A 25760-nucleotide genomic window follows, 5' to 3' on the forward strand; every position below is an offset into this window, starting at 1 on the left:
GGAGAGAGTACTATCAAGCTGTATGCCAAGGTCTCTAACAGTGGAGCAGTAGGACAAGTTAGTGCCATTGTACACAACACGTGGCATCTCCGCCCAATCAACCCTTGCCATCATGGCCGGACTACCAATAACAATGACCTGTGACTTTGCGGGATTGATGTTGAGCCCATACCGTTGACTCCATTTATGGATAGCCAACAAATCATTGTTAATGGCAGCGACAGCATCAGTTAATCTATCAAGGGTTGAGTGTCGGTAAATTTGAATATCATCTGCATACATATGGTAGAGAGAAGAGATGACATGAGTAATTGAATTAATGAAGATTGAGAAAAGTAAGGGAGACAACACGCCACCTTGAGGTACCCCAGCGCGGACTTCGCGCCATGACGAGTATGATTCGTCCACACGAACTCGCTGTCTTCGACCACTGAGGTAACTTTGAAGCCAGTCTTTTACGGATGGAGATATGTTAAAAGAACATAACATACTCAACAAGATGTCATGGTCAACGCAATTAAATGCGTTACTAAAATCAAGAAGCACTAAGATTGTGAGTTGTTTGGAATCCATGGCCAATCGAATGTCGTCTGTGACTTTAACTAAAGCTGTAGCCGTACTATGACCTGCTCGGAAACCTGATTGGAGAGGATTGAGAAGGGAATGCTCATTAAGGAAACTATTTAGTTGGTGTGAGACGAGCTTTTCAAGGACCTTGGATAGGAAAGGAAGAATTGAAATGGGACGGAAATCAGAAGCTGTTAAGGGATTACCTTTTTTAGGGATGGGGATAATTTGCGCATCCTTCCATGTATCAGGAAACTTGCTGCAGGTAAGGGAAAAATTTAGAATATGGGTCAAAATGGGAATCACAATATCGAGGATGGGAATGATCATATTACGGCTGATACAGTCTGTACCAACAGCATTCGAGGATATAGACATAATGTTCTTTTTAACATCACATTCGGTAAAAGACGTGAAGCTAAACGGAGGAAAAGTAGGAGTTGGGTAAGTAGAAATAATATTTAATGTGTTGATTTTATCGCCACTATTAAGTGGGTTTGAAAATGAGAAGTGTTGACTCAAAAGTTCAATATCTAGATTAACAGGAGTATTATGGGAAGATTTACCAACTCCGAGTGATTCAAGAAATTTCCATGTTTTCGCTGTGTCGCCGTTCTCGACAGATTGATAAATATGGCGTCGTTGTGCATCTCTACAAGATGTATTGCAGCGATTTCGCGCTTTGTTATACAGCTCCCTGTTAGAGTCGGAGTCATTTAACTTAAATTTGTACTTGGCCTTATTCTTTTGTTTTATAAGATATTTTATTTGGTCCGTCAACCAAGGTGCTGGAAGATGTTTTTTTTTAATTGGTTTTATAGGTGCATGTTTGTCATACAGCTGCGTAATTAACGAGTTAAACACATTAAGTTTTTGGTCAATTGTCTCAGCAGTGTAGACCGCAGACCAATCTAACTGAGCAGCATCATCACAAAGACGGCTTTGATCCATTCCACCAAAACTACGCTGCAGAAGTATTCTCGGTTTGAATTTAGGAGGACGGAGTTTGTATGAGAGATAAATCATGTCATGATAGGAAAAAGCATCGGCGGAACATTGGCCAAATTTAGCAACAGAGTCTAAGGAAGAGACCATGATAAGGTCAAGAAGCGATGGAGAACAGCCGGGGAAATAATGGGTAGCCGATAGGGGTAAAATTTTTATATTATGGGATTCTGTTATATCCACTAATTTCTTACTATTGGTGTCGCCTTTAAGTAAGCACGTATTAAAATCACCCATTATAATGGAATGGCTGTAACTAGGTGTTAAATTACCTAAAAGGGATTCAAAAAAAGAATAGTAATTATTCTGAGAATTAGGGTTATAATACACGCCAAGAAGGATTTTAGTGCAGTTGGAAAGTGAGACTTCAATAAAAAGATGTTCGGCCGCATCGAATTGAGCAGATGGAGTTGACAAACTAAGTATGGTGAACGAGATGTGGGATCTTAAATAGATCGCCACCCCACCCCCTCGCTTACCAATGCGATCGTTGCGAATAAGTCTAAAGCCTGGTAACGCATAAGACGTAGACGGTAGACATGGCTGTAGCCATGTTTCAGATATAAGTATGGCGTGAATATTATGGGAATCAAATGACGCAAGCATATCAGGATAATGAGCCGGTATACTTTGAGCATTAATATGAATGATATTAAAATTTTTCAAGCAATCTGAGAAATAAGAATCTATGGCGACATTAAGTGGAGGAGGAGATGTACTGTGGTAACTATCATCACTCGATGAATCGTCGGACGACGACAAAGACAAAAAATAGATACTATCAGACGACATAACGAGTATATATGGACTACAATTATATATAAAATATAATAATAATAAATTAATATAATATATAACTTATAAACTAAAATAAACTAATAATATTAAAGTGCAATCACCGACAATCTTCTAACCCACCAGCTACATGAAATAACAAGAGAAAAATGAATGAACTATGACATAGCAAAGTTATAGTTACAACTTAAACAACAGAAAAAAAAATACACTATAACAAAATACAAGTAATCAAAAATACAGAGAAAAAAAAAGAACATATCAACAAATAAAGAAAATTAAAATAATTTCTAGTAAAAATTTAAATTAAGAAAAAAATTATCAGCATAAATGCCTGCATAGCAAAGTTACAAAGGGTTTGAATGAAATCTTTACCTCACTTAGACTAATAATTTCCGAACGCAGCCTAACAAGAACTTATATGTAATCTGTTAGCAGTCAAATGTCAATTAATATATTACGTATTTTTGCACTAGAAGTTATATTTGTTATTGTTAGTTAAAAGTGGGTAAAGATAAACTAAGTCAATGTTTGAAAAGTTATATGAATCAGTTAATGTAAACAAAGACGCGAATACATACTGAGGCGGACTATCAATGCTCAAAGCATTACGTTTGTTTTTTCACAGTCCTCTTAAGCCTAGGATTAATGCCTTTGGATGGTTTGGGGGCTTCCTCGACATCAGGTGACATCTGCGGGACTGAGGAATCGCTCTCAGCTCTCTGAATAGCTTGCAATTCCGCCATGGTGGTAATACGATGCCGCGAGCCATCCGGAGACAAAACTATAATGAATCCGTCTCTGGTCCAACACTTTGCAACCCCGAACCTTTGTCTTGCGGCCAGGAATGTTTTGTGGCGGCCCTTTGTGAGAAACTCAGACATGGTTATTCCGGAGCCTTTCAAACTGGACTTGGTGGACCAGACCTTATCTTTGACAGATTGGTCTTTAAACTTTATTAGTACTGGACGGGGCTTCTTCGTAATCATATGCCCTAAACGATGACAATGTCTAAAGGAGTCGGGGCTAATATTTGGAATATTCAGATGTTCAGCTAATGTTTTGAGGCACGCACAGTGACATTCTCTTTAGAATCTTCAGCAATTCCATGCAACAGAATAATTTTCTTTCTAGAATGCATTTCTAATTGGTCATATTGCCTTGATAGAAATTCGACTTGTAGTTGTAAATTTTCTAAGGCTGTCAGAACAAATGACCGAAATAAATTGAACTGACTGTTAATATTTGATGTGGGGCTCGTTGCTGGGATGGAGGTTTTTAATTCTTTTTGGAATTCAGCCATTTTTGTATTAAATAGTGCAGTGAGTTCTTCTATTGTGTTCTTGATAGACTCCATAGTTATAGATAGGTATAAGAGGTGTGAATATTTTAGCTTACTTTGTTGTATATAGTTAAGTCACAGTTGTTATTTGATATTGCAGTAGCTGGCAGTTGGTGAGTGGTCACATATACATATAGAGTTTAGATTTTAATACTGATTTTATATTTTATTTATCAATAAAATTAAGAGCAATAAAATTTATGACTTTGTTATTCCACGCCTACCCGCCAAAAAAAATTATCAGTGTTTATTATATGCAAAGACTTTTCTTTTGATATAACTAACTAACTGAATGACTCTATCTATTAAAAAAACCGTAACAAAACCAAAAATTACGCAATAATTTTAAAGATAATAGTTTTAGTTCACAGCAAAACCAATGAACCGAATGACGAAATTTGCTTTAAAGCAAACTTGATCTACAAGGAAAGAAAAGGCTCTTTTTTACGTAACACATGACAACCAATCTCCTAAAACGCGAACGAACCCGCGGGCGATGACTAGTCTGTAAATATATTAAATGGTTTTGTAAATATATTAAACGATTGATTATTTTCTTTATAACCTTTTGAATAAGCTTTCCCTAACATCTTATTCTGACACAAGTATCATTTACATTTTGGATTTAACTCATGTACAATCTTAACAACTTCAAATCGTGGGAAGCGTGCTAGTAGCTCCCCGTTATTTTGCTTCAAGCTTCGGCGAAAATATCAGCTCTCTTGATGGAGGCAATAAGACTGGGTGTTTTATCTTTAAGACATGCTTCCCTCCTTTTTACCCTTAACGTAAAAGTTATGTAATTGCAAACGGGACGCAAATGTATGTTTGTAGTCTCTTGTTTATTTAATGGGATTTTTTATAATGTAATAAAGCAGACATGCAAATTTGATATATAATAATAATAATATTAAAAATTTATTGAGCAACTTTCACACAACATAAAAAACGAAACATAACAAAATTTCACTTATCCTAAAATACAACAAACAAGAAAAAAAAAAATAATAACTAAAAATACAACTACAACAGAACAAGTTTTGAGAGTAAAAAAATATTAATTAAAATAATATAAAACAATATATAGTGTGCAGCAGTGTAATTTAGCCAAAAGGAGATCCACTCAGTGAAAAATAGAAACATAGTTGCTTCTACACTGATTTTCAGTGGTCTCCTAATGCTATGATGATAAATGGCTAGCACTGCCTTTAGACTTTGTTGCATTATTTTTTTATATAAATTTTTGAGTATTGAATCCAATTTCTCTAGTACAACTAAGAAAGTCGCATAGATAACTAGCTGCCGGCTCGTTACGATGATCAAAACGATGGATCATTTAAGGTATAATTTAGTTCTTTGCTTAAGTTATTTTATTTGCTTATAGTCGTGTATCTTAAAGTTTATCTTGTTATAACCTTATTTGTATTTATATGTCCGCTCCTATGTCATATGTATATGTTATATTATGTCTATATTATATTTTGTTGTTGGCGACACTTGAATTCGAAGTGTCCGAGTTTGTAAAGTACATTTTGGTCATGTTACTTACTTGAGAAAAATAAAAATTATTATATTAAAAGTAATTCACATAAAACCATTACAAAGTATTAAAGATTTGTTTCGAAATAATATTCTTCATATTAATTGTCGATGTTGTTCAAAAATAAAAGTAAATAAAATTTCCATATAAAGTTATATTTTTGACATTTCTCTCGTTCGAAAGTTCAAAAGTTTATTTAAAAAACACTGAAAATGTTCAATATGAAAAAAAAAAAAATAAAATTTTTATTTGGTCATTTTCATTTATCGACACAAAATAGTTATTCCAGTATCTGGACATATGAAAAAATATTTATACAATTTGCTTTTAAAAAAATATTTTACGAAATATCGTTTCGACGATTAAATTAAAAAAAAAAATACTGTAAATCCTATGAAATATTTGGTGAAAAAGACTATTTCGTATGGGAGTATTATACTAAAATATAGATTCGGTTATACGACTCGATTTATTTTGTTTTGTTATTATTTGTTTTTCATTTATCGTATATACAATCATTCGACCATCTTATTTTACATCCTGAATCTAAACAAAGATTAATAATAAACTGGCAAAATAACTAGCATTATCACATGCATAATTTACGATAAAACCGAAGATGTCGGCACCAATAAAGAAGTTTTCATTCTTAAGTCGAATCAAAATATTTATTTTCATAAGAAAATCGTCAGAAATAATCCTAAGGTATAACATAGATCGTGTCTCTCAGGTCAAGAAGAAAGTGTAATCACTTCTATTTTGAATAAAGATTTCTGTCTTTGACTTTGTCAAAATTAACGATAACAGGTCTGTGGAGAAGCAATACTATTTATATAAATCATCATCATTTCTTCACAAACGACCCCCAAAATATTCACAACGTTCGTGCGCTGCCCTCCTCCAACACAAGATGGTCAGTCAACCTTGTAGGAGGTCATACTGCATTTTTTCAACAGGAATTTGATAATATTGATAACTTGAAGGAGAAATTCGAATTTCTTGGAGACCAGTCTAGTATACGATCATCACGAAGCCTCATCCTAAAACAGCCTACCTATAGCAGTAAATATTATAAGCAGTCCTCTACTGTGCAGGCAATAACACTTTGGAACAACTTACCGCTAAGCATAAGACAATCTAAATCGTTACAAATATTTAAAAATTCTCTGAAGAAATTCTATTTGGACACTAATAATGATTACATTTGGGATACAGTTATTTAATATCCTATTATACTTTCTATTATATTTATTAATTAATTATTTTTTTATTATATATACTATAAAGATATATGTATGTATATATGATTTATTTATAAATATCTGCTTTATATTTTATTTATTAGTATTTTTTGTATTTATGTATTTGCTATATTTATTTTTAGTAGAGTCGTATCCGTTATTATTTCATACTGTAAGTTTTTACTGCACCACCATATTGCCGTCTTCCATATACATTATGCTTCTAACCCAAAGGTTTTCTGGAAGAAATGGCTTATAAGCCTGGCTTTTGCTTGACCAATTTTGTTTAAAGAAAATATACTTTGTATCTTTATGTATATTTAGTGTGCAATGAAGAGTTAAATTAATAAATAAAATAAATATCCGCTACACTACCATTCTGCCGGTACTCTAAAGATCTGTAATGTGTGGTCGAGTGATATGTTTGGCCCATTTTTTCTCTGCTGATAAAACAGTGTAATGGTTACGTGTTCGAACATGTAATATATCAATCCCAACAATGTTATAACTCTCGCAAGTGACTTACTGAGTTTGAGTAAACTGCCGCCGAATAAGTTATGTAGTAGTAGTACCTACAGATTGTTTCTTACTTCCCCTAATTGTTTGTTTTCATTTTACAACGTTATTGACGGATGAAAAATTAAATTAATAGATTATTTTTGTGTTATGATTACGATTTCGAGAAATATCTATTTGAATTTAGGTTTGTGTATAATTAACATAAATGAATAAGAGGATTATTATATAATCATCCATTTGTCTGTTTGTTTGTCTGTCTGTCTGTGTCAGCTAATTTACTGCTGCATCGATTAAGTTGTTTAAGCATTCAGACACAGGTAATAGCTTTTTATACTACGTACGTTGACTAAGAAGCAAATTGGCGTAAGAACCATATTTGAACCACATATTCAGTGTGCTATCAACCTTGAGAACTGAGATATTATAATCCTTATGCCTGTAGTAATACTAGCTCACACATAAATACCGGAACACAACAATACAGAGTATTACCGCCTGAAGATAGCATATTTGAATAGGCACTACTATCTAGACGAGCTTACAAAGCCATATCAAAAAGTCAAAATAAAAATATATTATAGGTCATTTGAGGCACAATCTGCGTTTGACTGTTTTATTATTCAAATAATTTATAGCTCCGGACTTCGTATAAGTATAAGGATTTTATCAAATGTAATACGAACGTTCACCGACCCGATCCATTTGTCCGTTCTGTGGTTAAGCGTCGTACTATACGCCCGTATATTTTTTCACGCATTCATTTACATGTTTCGAATATTTATACAACTACCGGTTTGAATTTGGAAGTGTTAAAGCAACATTTATTTACGTTTTAACGTTTAAAATTAATATTTTATTTACTTTAATAAGTGTTAATAATTTGTGACAGTTAAATGATACAAATGAAAATACATTTTAAATAGTTGTTTCATATTTATATATGAATTCGATATCTTCTATCTATAGATCTTCTTTAATTTTGATAAATCTGTAATTATTACCGTATTCATTGTTTGATTCAATACAAATTATTTTTCTTGGATATATAATCGATGCATAAGTATCTTATAAAGAGGTAAAATATGCTTATACGTCATAATATCTGGAACTTATAATTCCAACCTGAAAAAGCTTGAATATCAAATCTACATTATTCTTTATTCCTATAAGATTGGCCCAGTGATTAGAACGCTTCCATCGTAATTGATTATTTCGGGTTCAACTATATATTTTCTTAATTTGTGTTTATAATTCATCTCGTACTCGGCGGTGAAGGAAAACAAACCTGCATGTGTCTAATTTCATCGAAATTCTGATGTATATGTGCATTCCGACAACCCACATTGGAACAACGTGGTGAATTACGAGTATGTTTAAAATCTTCAAAGGAAGAGGAGGCCTAAGCTAAGCAGTGGGAAATTCACAGGTCGTTATGTACTGTACTGTGCTATAAGATTATTATTTTTTTTATAAAAAATCGGAAAGAATTATCTCTAAAAACCAATTCCAATATATTTGCAACCAATAAATACGTTCACTGGTAACAGTACGATCATCTAACTCGACACACTAATAAAATTTTGACCTTGGCAGCTTAAAACAACCATTGTTTAAAACAACAATTCGCGTAAAATATATGTTTAGTTCTGAAATAAGTTTACGAATCAAATCAATTTATACTTTATGTTTATATATGTAAATTAGTTAATATTAGTTTATACATTTCACCCATTCGAACCGATACTTAAATTTAATTTTTATTTGTCGTGTATGCCGTTGTATAATGAAAACAGTCGCTAATATGTTTGGAAGTTCGACGCGTAATCAGGTATTTTGCTACGTATACGGTTTGAGGTATTCGTAAATCTCTGTGGAAGGCGCACCTTATGTTTTTAGTATCTTAATATAAACAAACTAGAGTTCTTATTCAAGACCAAAACGAAAACTAAGATAATTTAAGTCTATATTTATTGAAATACGTAACGATTATTTTATTAAAACTAGTTGTTGCCGATATTCGACTCATTTTTTTACTGTAACGTTACGAACACTGACTGTTCTAAACTGCTTAAGATATAATAAATAATATAAATAAATATGAGACAACATCACATACATTACTCTGATCCCAATGTAAGTAGCTAAAGCACGTCATATGTTATGGAAAATCAGAAGTAACGACGGTACAACAAAAACCCAGACCCAAGACAACATAGAAAACTAAAGATAATCTACATCGACTCAGCCGGAAATCGAACCCAGGACCTCGGAGTGGCGTTACCATGAAAACCGGTGTAGACACCACTCGACCACGGAGGTCGTCGAGGGAACATATATGTATCTATGTATTGGGGTTCTAGCTCTAAACCAAATTTCATCAAAGCCATTTCAGTAGTTTACCCGTAATAAATAGTAAAGTAGACAGACTGGCATACTATAATACTTTTGAGTTTCGAATATTAGTTTAGTTAAGGTAAATTGACATATGGGTGATCTAGGGGTAAATGGTTACCACTGCGCATAGCTATGTAATAAATACTAAGCATCCGTATAAGAACGCCAACCTTGGATACTTCTACTTAATATCTAGTAGTCTTATTTACTCGAACTCATTCCTTGCTAAATTTAAATGTCTGGTGGTATATATAGTGGTGGAATGTTGAGAATCTAATCTTCGTCTTTATTTCATTTGGGGTTTACAAAAAGGTCATTAAAAAAATAGAAAAAAAACGTGGAATTCGAAAATGTATAATTTCGATATAATATTTGCTTGTTTGCCACCTGTCACATCAAATAAAAAAAATGAATTATGTATTACAAATTGTTCAACAATTAAGTCACGTGACATATGGGGTACACAGAAATTCGCTTGACTTTTCTTTGAATAAGTGACTAATGTCCATTAGTACTACTTCACGAGAGTTTAGAGGTAGGTAACCACCCACTCATCAGTTATTACCGCCAAATAACAGTACTCAGTATTGTTGTGTTTCGGTTTGAGTGAGTGAGCCAGTGTAACTAACTACAGGCACAAGGGACATAACATCTTAGTTCCCAAGGTTGGTGGCACATTGACTATGTAAGGAATAGTTAATATTTCTGACAGCGTCATTGTCTATGGGTGATGGTGACCACTTACCATCAGGTGGCCCATGTGCTCGTCCGCCAACCTATACCATAAAAAAAGTTTAAGTTTTAATATTGCATGAAAAAGGAAGTGTTCTCTACGAGGTAACATAGGCGCAAAATTGGGTAAAAGCCATTTAATAAAGGAGGCTATGGAGGCTAAACAACTTTTAAATACTGCGAAGACTCTTTAAATATCGGTATATTAAAGGTGTTTCCAGTAATTTCGGGATGGGAAGCCGAAAATATGAGGCGGAGATATGGCTGTCGTATTAAATTGTCTAACTTTCAGGACTGCGGAGCGAAACTTCTATTACGCGATGTTTCGTACTAACTTAATGTTTACGAACTTTTTATAATTAGCTTCGAATTTGTTTGGGTTTACTTATAAACAAGTGAAGTAGGAAAAAAGTATTTTTTGTTTTGCTTCGGTTTCTTTATTAGCTTGTTACGGCCGGTTGTATTTATTGGGTTAAATGTATGGGATACAAGATGATATGGATGGTCATATATGAGACAACATCACATACATTACTCTGATCCCAATGTAAGTACCTAAAGCACTTGTGTTATGGAAAATCGGAAGTAAACGTAATACAAACACCCAGACCCAAGACAACATAGAAAACTAAAGGTAATCTACATCGAATCGGCCGGGAATCGAACCCGGGACCTCGGAGTGACGTACCCATATAAACCGGTGTACACACCAATCGACCAAGAACGTCGTAAAGGTATGTTAATGTATTCATTATATTATTTTAACGATACTTTAAATAATAATTAAACAGAACAATCTGCTTTTTAATAAAAATTAACAGATTTTGTGTTGTGTACAAAATATCTTTTAAGTAAAATTTGCTAATTTCTACACATTGTAAAACAAAGTCGCCCAGCCACATGTCTGTCTGTATGTTCGCAATAAACTCCAAAACTACTGAACAGATTTTCCTGTGGTTTTCACTAATAAACAGAGTGAATCATGAGGAAGATTTAAGTATAAAATTTATTAAGGTTTTTGTGTAAATACGTTGAAATAGAACGACAATTGATAAACATGTCAGAAAAAAATCAAACCGCCAAAGAGTTTTCATTTCAACAATTAAAATATTTCAATATATTAAAAAAATAAGTAATAATATAAACATGTCCACGTCTACGAAGCCGGGGCAGGCCACAAGTATTTTATAATTCCATAAAAATTACCATAAGGCTGGAGGAAAAATGTTATACAGGAAATACAATTTTTGAAAAGCACCTTTGGCTATAAGGGCAAAACCAACGTGCGTTATTCGTCAGATAAAGTTCTGTGAGATATGTATCCACAAATCTGTATTGGATCGACGTACTGGATTAAGCTCCAAAGAGGATAGAAAGCTTTTGCCTTGCAGTGCTATATTTACAAGTTTTTACTAAACAAAGTAGCAGCGTGGTTTGATAACTAAGCCCTTTTAATAGGAAAAGTGCTGGGAAATATAAATATGGGGTGACTAGTGTACACTATGCGCAATAGCTAATAAGCCCAGATTTACAACTCGCCTACCAAGTACTGTATGAAAGTAAGAAATTAGTACGTACAATCACAGCTCATATTAATTAAAACTTTGTTTTAATTTGCAATCGTCTAAATATGAATAACTCTTCACCTAGGCGAAATAATGATTTATTGTTTACTTTTAAAATTCTTTTTCATGAATGATGTTATGAAAAAAAACTAATAATAATCATTCTTTACACAGCTTTCTGAACGCACCCGTAATCGTCTAACATGGCCGGCCGTCAAACTGTCATGTCAATGAATTTCATAGATTTAATATCAAAATATTTCGATTATAGGTACGAATTTTTTCGATGTTTTCAATTAAAAATCATTTCTGAACGATCATTATTTGTGGATATGTGTCGATCCGAACTATTTTAAGCCTGCACGAAATTTTGAATATAGAATCGAAAAAAAAAAAATTAAACCTTGGTTAAGTTTATGAAGTTGAAGCATTTGGTTCTATTTTTAAAATTTAAATTGAGAACGCTGATATAATAGCGTACTAATATTCTTATTCAGCGTTCTGAAAGTAATAAGAAATTATGACCACGCGGTCCAAGTTCCTTGGAACTTGTAGCGGAAAACAAGCGATTAATTCAAAAGCGGGTGTGCCGTATACAGTACGGTTTAATTGCTTACATCTTCCCGGCGATAAAGCACGCTTCGCTAAAAGACGTTACTCAATGTTTGGGCCGTTTGATATTGTTATACGAGACAGAGGCAAACTTTTGTGAACAAGGTGATATATTTTAAATTTAATTTAGAAAAAGTATACATACATTTATCAACATAAGAATTAATAACATTAAATGCTTAAATATATACAAATTTAAACTAAAACTAGTTACTGTATAAATCATGACCGCGTGGAATGGTGGCAAGAATGCTAGCAGCATTTCCCGGTTGAATCGCAATTCCGATCCTCTGGGTGTTGCGACTAACGCATCGGTCACAAACTTGCGCTCGGCAGCCAATGGGCGAGTGTGACATCGTGTCTGCAGTGATGGGGGCCCGGGTATATAAGGCCCCGACAGGCCCCACTCGCTTCGCTCTTCTCCTACATTTTCAACATATAAAATTGTAAATAGTAATACGTGGTCTCGCTCGTAAATTAAAACATATTAACCAGTCTATGGACTTTTATACGTCCCAATATTTATGTTTGCATATATATATATATTCCCATATATATAGTTTGCATGTTCACGATAAACTAGAAAACTACTGAACGGATTTTCATGCGGTTCATACAAATAAACAGAGGAATTCATAAGGAAGGTTTAAGTATATAATTTTTTAAGGTTTTTGGGTATATAAATTGAAAGAGAACAATTGCTAAAAAGCAATACAAAAATATAGACAAAAAGTAACAATATTAAAAAAAAAAACCTATGTCCACCCGTGCGAAGCCGGGTCAGGCCGCTAGTCATATAGATTCAGCGAAATTTATAATACAGTCATGAAGTTGTCAGCATTGTTACTTTAGGTCTAGTCCCAGTGGTTAGTTTACATAGTTGAAGATCAGAAAGTACACAAGTAGTTAAATAAAGTTATTGGATATAGCCCAAAGTCCGTGCTTCAAAAAAGGAATTAAAGTCCTTCTCTGACTGACTTCGCTAGATATTATGCTCTATCGATTTGGAATAGCTGCTATATTAAACATTTGGCTAGTAATAAGTTATATTGAGTTACTTCATATACATTACTGACAATATATTTGAATGAGTTGAGATGGCCCAGTGGTTAGAATGCATGCATCTTAATTGATGATTTCGGGTTCAAACCTAGGCAAGCACCACTATATATATATATATGTGTGTGCTTAATTTGTGTTTACAATTCATCTCGTGCTCGGTGGTGAAGGAAAACATCGTGAAGAAACCTGCATGTGTCTTATTTGAACAGGAATGCATGGAACAGCGTGATGGAATATGTTCCAAACCGGAGGGGGTTTGGAACATATTAAGAAGAGGAAGAGGAGGCCTTAGCCCAGCAGTGGGTAATTTACAAGCTGTTACTTTTTTTTATTCGAAATCGATGTCATCAATAATGTATTAGCTCTCTCTTTATCTTCGAAACTGTATGGTACTATTTAAAGATTAATCTTTGAATTATTTCTTGTCCCTTAACCAAAAATACTGATAAAGTGTCAATTTTCTCGTTTAGGTTTCCTGTGATGATTCATTAAGATTTGTGAGCTCTTTTACAAGCCGACGTGATGCGCCAATATCTCATACGCCACGTTAAAGCACGTCTTTAAGATTCTTGATAGAATCGCCAAGAGCCCTCGTTATGACGTCATTACGGCTCTAGAACAATTTTTGTCTTTTCCTTTTTCTGTCGCGAAAGGTATCAAGATGATCTATACTGAACACCAATTTGTGACAAGATTGATGTTTTAGTTATGATTATATGTTATATTTGAAAGACAATATACCTTGTGTTGTTTCAAATAACAAAGTTATATTTATTATTATTGTACGTGTAACATGAGATAAAAAAAAAACAATATACAAGAATATATATCCCGCTGAGTTTCTTTTGCCGGTTCTTCTCAGGTCCGAGGTGTTTTATTATACATCGAAGCGTATTGAAATTTTAATAAATCGGAACACTTAAAATCAATATTTAATTAAGACTGTGGAAAGCTTGTTCTTGTAGATCATTTTTATTTCAGATTATTTAAAAGTATATTTCTATTTAAATGACAAATTTTAAGACAAAGCAATTAAAAACCTACCAAGAGCTGGTTAAAAAGTTTAATCTTTATATCCTTGTTCACGAAAGCCAAGGAGGTAATAGCTGGTAATATTTAAATATTATATTACCGTTCGTACTGCATAACGCTATCCTTGACGAGGCTCGCGAGCTACGAGATAACAGCGTGCGCCTGAATTAATTAGCCAACTAAAAACTTGGCACATTTCGCGTAATACCATCCGAGAACAAGATGAAGGACCCTCTATGTAACTTGATTTCTTCGTGTAGTTTAATAATAAATTCGGTTTATTTTGAAGAATTAAAAAAAAATGCTTGACACCTACACCTACTTAGGTGCATTATACAAATAAATGTATGTTGTTTGCAAATTAGCAATCGTTTATTTTCATGGGTCATAGAAAAAAATATTAAGTTATTATTAGTTATTTGACTACCTCCACGGTCGAGTGGTGTGTACACCGGTTTTCATGGGTACGCCACTCTGAGGTACCGGGTTCGATTGCCGGCCGAGTCGATGTAGATTATAATTAGTTTTCTACGTTGTTTTGGGTCTGGGTGTTTGTGGTACCGTCGTTACTTCTGATTTCCATAACACAAGTGCTTCAGTTACTTACATTGGGATCAGAGTAATGTATGTGATGTTGTCTCATATTTATAGTATTATACGTTTGTTGTCAAAATTGTGTTTTTTTTTATTAGTAGTTGGTAATAGTCAGAGCTAAGTGGCCCAGTGGTTACGATCCAGCTAAGCACCACTGAATTTTCACGACCTTCATTTTTGTTTATAATTCATGCCATGTTCGGTGGTGAAGGAAACATCGTGTGACCTACATGTGTCTAGTTTCAACAGAAAGTGTACCACATGTTTACCCACCAACCCCCATAAGTATGGAATATGCTCCTAACTTTATCTACAAAAAGCAGAGGTGGTATTAGTCCAGCTGTGGGTAGGTAATTTATAGGTAGTTACTATAATTATACTGTTATAAAACAATATTAAAATAAATAATGCATGAAAAACAGCTTATAAATGACGAAATCCTTATATAACGTGAATATATATATACATATATATACTAGTAAGCCATCGTGAAAATATTGTGCAAATAATAGGATTTATTTTTACAAACACCATTTTAAGTTGCGGTAAATAAGGATCAAAAGTTTGTGTTTTACTTCAACGGTTCTTTAACAGAATTTTATAACCTCGTTGGAATTTAACTCAAGTTGTTTTATAAACATCAGGATTCCAAGAATCTAGTGTGTACGGAATCCTGGAAAAAGAACTTCAAAGTTTTTATCCAAACACAACGATTTATTTTTAAATCGTTCTCACAATTTGAAAATGGAATTACTAATAACATAAATAGCTCCATAAAATAAATACTGAAATTATGAAACAATTTCGAGTCCCCGAGCTCAAACTAGCCACGATGCCTTCATTTATGCAAAGCTAAATAAAAAGGCCCAATTTATTCATAGAGGATAATTCGTAACAGGACTAGAGACTTAATTAAAATGTTCTTCTGGCAAGAATAAAGCACACCTCATATAAATGTCGACCATCCATATAGAGGAAATACTAGTGTCGACATATTTCAAGGTTAAAATGAAGTTTTGTTTTTTTTAACAAAAGTCATATTCCACTGATGCTTATCAGTGTTTTCTCATTTAGAGAAGCATTGGAGTTTCCTCAACCAATGCATGTCGGTGGTATGGTATATATGGCAGTGGCGTGTCATACTTTTTTATAAAAAGAGGTTTTGGATGAAAATACCAAATTTCAAATTCGAATTTTTTTGAATAGAAAAATCAAATAATTCTAATGGATTCGAGGTTTGAACCATCGACCCCGGGATGTTATAGGTAGCGTTTAGAAAGCAGTAAGCCGTCCTCTTTAATATTTCAGCGAATCGTAGTAGTAAAAAACAGTTGTGCTGGTGTACTAAGCGTCCCCGCAAATAAATTCAAACTAACTCCTGCAGCGGATATTAGCATAATCGTCGGATGAAATGTAAATACTACGGCACCGTGTTAGTTTTTCGCCACTCATACTTTCAGTTGCACTTCATATTATTTTGAAATATTCTGTATTTATTTTTAATTACCGACATAACTAATTGTATAACAAGACGATTTGTATCTGGCTTTTAAATTGTGAATTAATTAGATGTTCATTTAAGATATTTATGGTAAGTATCTACGAATATCTTAGCAGATAATCTTCTTGTATAAAGATAAGTATCGAATTTTTGGGCAAAGGTCTTTTCTTCTCTAAAACAGAACTTTTACTTGGTAGTAGGGCTTTGTGCAAGCCCGTCTGGGTAGGTACCAATCCACTCATCAATTATTCCACCGCCAAATAACAGTACTCAGTATTGTTGTATTCCGGTTTGAAGGGTGAGTGAGCCAGTGTACAGGCACAAGGGACATATCATCTTAGTTCCCAAGGTTGGTGGCACATTGACGATCTAAGGAATAGTTAATATTTTATATAGCGTAATTGTCTATGGGTGATAGTGACCACTTACCATCAGGTGGCCCATATGCTCGTCCGCCAACCTACACCAAAACAAAAAAGTTTTATTTATTATCACCCCGAAAATTTTAAGTGGTAAGTTTATCGCTTAGTAAATACTATGGAAGAATTCACAATCAACGTTGTATTGATATCATATTATAATTATAAGCAAACTATTTATCGCTTGTGGCTTCGTTTGTGTTTTAGGGCCTGATCGTCTGGTTTTGGGCAAGAAAGTATTCTATACTCCTTAGAGTTCAGACTCCTTGCAAAATTTCATCAGATTTTGCCGTAAAAGAGCAAATATACAGGCATACAGAGTTACTCGCATTTGTACATCAGTAAGTATGAGGAAATATAAGATTATAAATGCACGTTTATTTGCTTGTGATTTGACGTCACATCACTCTCACCACTCAAAACACTCAACGGTTTATGACGTCGTTTTCACTAAGAGAAAGGGCGATAAATGGGGAGGGTTTGTGTATATAATTTGTAAATATTTTGTTCCAAATTTGAAAATATCTTGAATTTTCTTTAAATCATAAATCATCATTATTAAGATGAATTGAAATTATTACGCCAACCGATTTTTACATTGCTCATATTTCTGACATCATAATTGCATAGTATAAAACAAAGTCGCTTACCGCTGTCCTATGTATGCTTATATCTTTAAAATTATGCAACGGATTTTGATTTATGATTCGAGAGGAAGGTTTCTGTATGAAATATTTAAGCAATACAGCATTAATCTTTATCAAATTAAGCACCTTAAATACATAAGTACATTAAATTCGAAATGTATTTAAGGTTTTATCTATCTAGGAACTATGGATAAATATGGTCCTTTATACTTAGCATATAATTTAAATGAATATTTTAGAAGATGATGATGATGGTTGGCACCAGTGCGATGCCGGTATTATATAATACTAGAAACCTGCCCCGGCACGAATGAACTACGGGTTCAAAACCCACAGCACTACTGAATTTTTGTGAGCGTAATTTATGTTTGTGTTTATGATTGATCTCAAGCTTGTTGGCCTAAGAAAACATGGGAAAAAATCCATGTGTATCTAATTATGGCACGCATCTAAGCAACTTAGTGAAATATGCTCGAAAACCTTCATTTTAAGGAGAGACGTTTTGAGGAATATTAACAGGCTGTTACTTTTTACGTAAACTAATAAATAGATAAATGAAATAAATAAACACACAAACACATCAGTTTCCAAAGTTGGTGACGCATTGGCGATGTGAGGAATGATATTGGAGCCAATGTCTGTGTGCCATGGTCACCTATCAAGTACAATTTTCGAGACGACCTATGTTATACAAGCATTCTCTCTATTTATTGAAGGCATCGCTATTAATAATATAAAATAATTAAACGTATAAATTCTAATTTCGGCAACATGTTGTTAAAATTAGAATCGCATCTGTGAATCCAAACCCCTTTGTTGAATTTCATTCACACTGTCTGTATCAGTTGCCAAACATCTGCCACTCAAATTGACTAAGTTTGAAGACGGCAGACATTCATACGTTCAGTTGCGATCTCAATATATTATTCAAATTTCTGACTATTCTGTTTTATTATACAATAGACGAACAATGGTATTGATATCGATATGAGATCAAAATCGCTGATCTGACTGTTCATTAGGTTCGGAATTATTCCATTGTAGAGTTTTCATAGAATCAGAAACGCAAGAGGCATGAACTTTTAAAACAGATTTTTCAAGATACAGTTTATGGTAAGATAGCTTTTTATGTTATAGGGGGCAAACGAGCACGAGGCTCACCTGATGGAAAGCGATCACCACCGCCCATGGACATCTGCTGTTGCAGATGTCCGGGGGGCTTGCAGGTGCGTTGCCGGCCTTTGAGGAAGGAGTACGCTCTTTTTTTGAAGGTTGCCAAGATTGGTGCCATAGAGCTGAATAGTTCGACTTTATTTTTGATTCATTTAAATAATAAGCCACTTCTCTGAAACATATATGTGTGGTTTCACGTATTAATCATGTCGTCCTAACCGGTCGGTTACGGAGGCCAATCTCAAGGGAGACCAGCAAACTACGCGGGATACATTTTATTTTACAAGTGTGCGCGCAAATACAATGCATCCTAAATTTCCTCACACTCATAATCCGATGAAACAATAAATCCGACCCGAACAGAAAAAGTTCTGGACCAGGACTAATAGCTTCACGTGCTTTCCAAGGCATGGCACTGTACACACTTTTAACTCCGTAGCTCTGGTTACTAAGAAGTTTTCGACGGAACCCTAAAGTTACTGGGTTTGCACAATCTCTGATAAATCTTTGAGCTCAGAACTCTTTGGCTTCTAGCCACTTGATCAACGAGACAGTCAGGTCATAGTGACTAATTCAGTTAAAATAATAAAGTAACTATCCCACCGCTGGGCAAATGTTCTGTTCATAAGTTACATCATTGCGGTCACAAGGCAAATTTTTTTGACAAACAGTCACTGTTAGTTACAGTTACTGTTTACATTTACCGTCAAAACTTATGTCGTGAGTTATAAAAAAAGTATTTAAGTATTGATTGGTACTTTTTAGATAAAATTTACTATGGATTCACAGGACAGGATAAAGGCTTCTTTTCACGAATCATGGGGAAAAAAGGGGGATAGTAAATGTTTGTGTGCTATATATAACAATTATAGTGCTGTATATAAAAATTTACGTGGGAAAAAAACGAAGGATCAAGTAGTATATTATGTATATATAATTATTGAAATATATATATATATATTACAACATTACATACATTACTCTGATCCTAAGTTAAGTAACTAAAGCACTTATGTTATGAAGAATCAGAAGTAACGACGGCACCACAAATACCCAGACCCAAGACAAAGTAGAAAACAATGTAACTTTTTCTATATCGACTCGTCCGGGAATCGAACCCGGGATCTTGGAGTGGCGTAAATTCCATCAGCTTTTTAACATTAACCAAATTAATGTTTGTTTCCATTCAGAACATTTTAATTGCAAACTAACGTTTTGAATATCAAATATTTAACTGAGAATGTTTTACTTATTTTTTCATTTGTTGGTTCATTAAATTTTACTTCAACATGCATTGTAATTACAAAAATGTATGCGAATATTTGGAAACATTATTTCGAATTCGTATAAAATTTTATTTTAATTTTCTGATTTTAATGTGGTTATGATTGATAAAGGGAGTACAGCTGAAGGCAGAAGCTTTTTTATGGCTTACCTGATAGAAAACTCGTCGTTATGAAAATCTGCAACAAAGAATGCCTGCCATTAAGAAATGTGTGTGGCTCTTTCTTGAGGATTCGAAACCTGCCAACGCAAGCTGAATCCACAGTGTGTTTTTGTTGATTTGGTTAGTTTCCAAAGTTGTTATTCATCGAGCATGCATGTTGTAGTAAATAATTATTCCTTACATGATTTACAAATTCCTTTGTTCGAGCTTAGCCCCTTGCTCGTTCTTAGTTGGTTGGTCACCCCTAATATTGTCCGTCATCGGTAAGAATGACAAAATATTAATATTATTTATAAATAAATTATTCTTAATTCACGTTGAAAGACAGTGAATTATTATTTTTTATTATCCCCTGTATAACATTTTATAGAACAAAGAGCAACTAAATATATTAAAGGATCAGCTTAAAATATTTGAGGAAATTTATATTAGAACTAATACTTCTTAATGACACCAGATAACATTTAAGTAAAATTAGCACATTATTAGTAGCACAGTTTACAGTAACAGCCTATAAATTTCCCACTACTGGGCTAAGGTCTCCTCTGCCTTTTAGGAGAAGGTTTAGAGCATGCTCTGCCAAACTTTCCCAATTTGGGTGAGTTTCACATGAAGCAGAATTTCGATGGAATTACACACATTCAGGTTTCCTACCCTTCCCTTCAACGACCCGCACGAGATGAATTATAAACACAAATTAATCACATGAAAATTCAATTGTGCAGCTTAGAACCTGCAATTATTGGTTAAGATGCTTGCGTTCTAAACACTCGACCATCTTCGTAGTCACACAGATTTTTTTAAATTGATCTAATTATTAGTTTAATACTTTCAATTCATTCTTCATCTGAGTATGTAATGACCGTGCTAATCGTGCTATCCATATTGTTATTAAGTGATACCTAAAGATAATAAGAGACCACCTTTATTCAAAGTAAAAGCAGCTATTTTACAAAAACTCTTTCATAATATTTATATATGCGAGTGTATTAATAAAGAACGAACAAATGGGTACCTAGCTACGAATACGCCGAATAAATTCCTCGCTTTCCTTAAACGAAATTGTAACTATATGTGTACGTGTACTTTAATTTTCCTCCATTCGAACATAAGGGAAAACATCTTTACCGTTCTCTTATTAAGGTAAATAACATTTTCTTTTAGAAACTCGCTAAATATTAGCACCGGATCATTTGGGAATATCTGAGAGTTTGGATTTGACCCACGGTTTTTTTTTTTTCCTTATCTACAAAACGTTATTGAGGCCCAATTTGTTGGAAATGTGCGTATTACGATCGTAAGATTACTTTAGATAAATTGTAAATGTTATTTAGATTGCATAAAAGTATGATATGTTATTCTATTTATAGATCTGATAAACAGGTACTTCTTCACTTTATTAACCCATAAGGCCTTATTGCCTTCCTCGATATTTTAGTGACTCTCTTATAGGACTGCCTAGGTTCTGGGTTCCAACCAATCCAGAAAAGCGCATTTTTAAACCATAGCTTTAAATAACCGGATGAGGGAGATAGATGATATTTTAGTCTCATTTCTTATAGAACGACAAATGCAAGTTTTTTTAAGATGTTTTTTGATTGAAGAAATAGCTTGAGTCACTTAAGAAATTCGCGTAGTCTAACCACTGGGCCATATCGCATCAAATATATTTTGCTTATTCTAATACATTGTGTCGAAAAATTTAAAGTAGCCTAGACACTAATGTTTGTGTATACTTTTTTTTCTGGGACTCAATGACCTCACTCGAGAGCTTAGTACCTAAACGTTCGTGCACACAACATTAATGTTTTACTTTATATTGATAATTAAAGCAAATTACTTGATTTATTATTTGATTAGTATAGTGCTATCAGGTTTTCTTATTTTTCAACTAATCTATGTAATTTATCATCGTGAGTTAAAGTTGTGCAACGTTATTTCTTCAAAAACCTCTCACAATTTACATGCTAGAAATAATTGAAAAGCTTCAATTAAGCTTAGAAGGAAAATATGTGTTGGTTTTATTTATAAACCAATTATCAATAATACATTAATTGACCCTAAAATATACGATCTCATAACTTTTTAACATTTTTTAATTGACATGTATATTATGTAACATTAATAAAATACAACTTACGAGTATATACTCGTAAGTATGTATTGTATTCGACAAAACTTTTAAAAAGGAAGTAAAAAAAGCAAGTCAATTATAAATAAGCTTATCCATAAAATTAATAAATTTTTAAAGTTACATCATTAGTAACATTATTTGGTATTAACTAAAAATATGTGCAGTAAGTGGCTCATACTTCGGGCACGAATGAGACTTGCGGTGGACTTCTTCAAATGTGTGTTATACACACACTTTTTGTTATTATAATGAAAACAAGATCCACTGTTAATTATAATATGTTTGTTATACGGGAAATTTGTTTCATTTGTCTTAATTTTGACGACCTCCGTGGTCGAGTGGTGCATACACCGGTTTTCATGGGTCCTCCGCTTCGAGGTCCCGGGTTCGATTCCCGACCGAATCGATGTAGATTATCAGTTATCTATGTGGTCTTGGGTCTGGGTGTTTGTGGTACCGTCGTTACTTCTGATTTTCCATTACACAAGTGCTTTAGCTACTTACATTGGGATAAGCTAGCTAATGTCTGCGATATTGTCCAGTATTAATTTATTTATTTTCTAACTTGACAATATTAACATTGTTTAACATATCTAACGCGTGATAGAAAAAAAATATAATTTTTTTGGGCTAGTAATTACTTTATATCAATTTTATAAAATAGTTGACTTAAAAAAAAACAATCAGTTATTTTTTGTATCTTAATGAAATAATTTAATTACAAACCTACATACGTCGAATTAAATTGCGATAGTTTCTAATCATATTATATACAAATGTTTATTATAATTCCAACAATCGCCACAGACCATTAAACACACAGAGGTGCCTAACTATGTAATAAAACGTCCACAGCGCCGCGGTCCGCAATGACGTGCGAGCGCTACGTCAAGTGGCCCGGAAAGCGATAGCGCGATTTATGTCATCAACACTTCACAGGGTGATATATTAGAAGGTTTTAGGCGGATAATATAATTATTTAGGGATTGCTTTTCACAGGGATGGGTTCTTGATTTGATTCCAACCATGATCGCATATTATATACACATAGACCAATATATTTTGACAACATTATACTTATGTATAACATTATTCTTATATAGCTGAGATGGCCCAGTGATTAGAACACGTGCATCTTAACCGATAATTGCGAGTTCAAACCCAGGCAAGCACCACTACATATTTGTGTTTATAATTCATCTCGTGCTCGGCGGTGAAGGATAATATCGTCATCTGAATTTGTCTAATTTCATCGAAATTCTGCCAAATGTGCATTCCATCAACTCGCAATGGAACAGCATGGTGGAATATGTTTCAAACCCTCTCCTTAATGGAAGAGGAGCCCTTATCCCAGTGGTGGGAAATTTACAGGCTGTTACTATACTTATATAGCAATGTTAGAACCAAAGAACCATATTTATTATAGTTATTGGTCAACTAATCAAACCAGAGAGATTTTTAAGTTTCAATAGAGCTCTTAAATTAATAGATGGAAGAGTAGGTGTAACTTTATGGTCTTTGCTTGGTTTGTGTAAAATCAGCTGTAGTGTGTTTTAGTTATTATTATAGTAAAATGTCCTATAACATTCTACTCTGTTAATGCAACTTATATTAATACTAATTTTGTACTGTCTAGTTAGTGATATATTGTGATAATCAAACAAGCGGATTGTGAGGCTTTTTTAATTAAAAAAATATCATGCTATTAATGTCACAAATTGAGATTGATTTTTTGCCAGTTGTTGTTTCGTCTGAGGTATTGCTTTCCGAAAAATGTATGAAGTATGTTTAGTCTATATTACCTAATATAGACGATGTAAAAAGGTCGGAGTTAATACTGACTTTCATCTATGATATTTAAAATCGTTTTTTAATTAAAAGTTAAATTGTAAAGTATTTTGGTAACGAAACCGTGAAAAAGACTAAATAAATAAAATAAGAAAAATAAATAATAAAATCTTAGATTTAACTTTGTAATATATTTTAGACTTTTGATTATTATTTAAAAAATATAGAACCATTTTCAGTTTCATTTACATTTTCAGCTTCGTAAAACCACTTAGTGGAACCAGCTTTTGTCGGCTGCTTTTCCGAACCAATACGACTTTTCGAGAGTGTCCGCTCATTACCCAAAGGCCGGCAACGTATCTACGAGGCAGATGTCCGCCATCATTGGTAGTCACTTTCCATCAGATTAGCTTCAACTGGTCATATGCCTTAAAATAAATATTGTAGTATACAGCTGTTTTGTACACAATAATATCACTCAGTCAAATAGTTCAAGATTACTAACTTTATAACTTGTTTTTTCTCATCTAAATTATATATATTTTTTATACATACATATACATTTTGTACAGAATAAAACCATTTCAGTGACCTTTCTTACTTAAACAAACCACAAAGAGTTCTTTAAGTAAAAAAAAAAGTAATAATTTTAGTTGATTTTATTCCACACAATTGTTACTGAGATAGAATTATGTTCACGAAAACCTTTGTGGAATTTCCAACTTCAACGATCAGCATAATTTACTTTGGTATAAAATTTCAAATTTCCCCTCTGTTATGGACCGTCCGTTATAAAAATATTATATTACGGATAAAAGGAACCCTTTTAATGGACTAACTCGTTAGCTTATCTAACATAGGACGAATTTTGCGTTTTTGGTAATTGACATCAACAAGTCAACGATTATGATCGTGATAACCATTTATAAATTACACAATTATAATTTGCAGCTCTGTTTATTTATAACTCTATGTGTTGTCCTTGTTTCTGGGTAACTTTTATCTTTTGTTTGTGTGTAATTTTTGTTTCGATTTGCACAACAACAACAACAACAACCTGTAAATGCGCACTGCTGGGCTAAAGGCCTCCTCTCCCTTTGAGGAGAAGGTTTGGAACATATTCCACCACGCTGTTCCAATGCGGGTTGGTGGAATACACATGTGGCCGAATTTCTATGAAATTTGTCATATGCAGGTTTCCTAACGATGTTTCCATTCACCGCTGAGCACGATATGAATTATAAAGACAAATTAAGCACATGAATCAGTGGTGCTTGCCTGCGTTTGAACCCGCAATCATCGGTTAAGATGCACGCGTTCTAACCACTGGGCCATCTCGACTCTCGATTTGCATTAAAACAAAATTGTAACAAATATTGGTACTATAAGTGGTAAAACTAGAACACACACTTCCATATCAAAGTCAAATTCAAGAGTCAAAAACCTTTATTCAAAATGGAAGTGTTTACACTTTCTTATTGATAGTGGAAAAACTACCACCGGTTCGGAATATAATACCTCAGACCTGAGAAGAACTGGCGAAAGAAACTCAGCGGGATCTATTTTTTTTTATAATATAATTTACAATATACAATAATAAACATATTTTTGTTATTTTAAACAGCCTGAAGACGATCATCTCATTCCCAAG

General features: G+C 33.5%; 1 pseudogene; it reads right to left on the reverse strand.

The window, feature by feature from the left end:
• Positions 1-2892: 2892 nt before the first annotated feature.
• LOC124539426 lies at positions 2893-3845 on the reverse strand (annotated as a pseudogene).
• Between the last annotated feature and the right edge of the window lie 21915 nt (positions 3846-25760).

Source organism: Vanessa cardui, chromosome 22, assembly GCF_905220365.1.
Source record: "Vanessa cardui chromosome 22, ilVanCard2.1, whole genome shotgun sequence".
Lineage (NCBI taxonomy): Eukaryota > Metazoa > Arthropoda > Insecta > Lepidoptera > Nymphalidae > Vanessa > Vanessa cardui.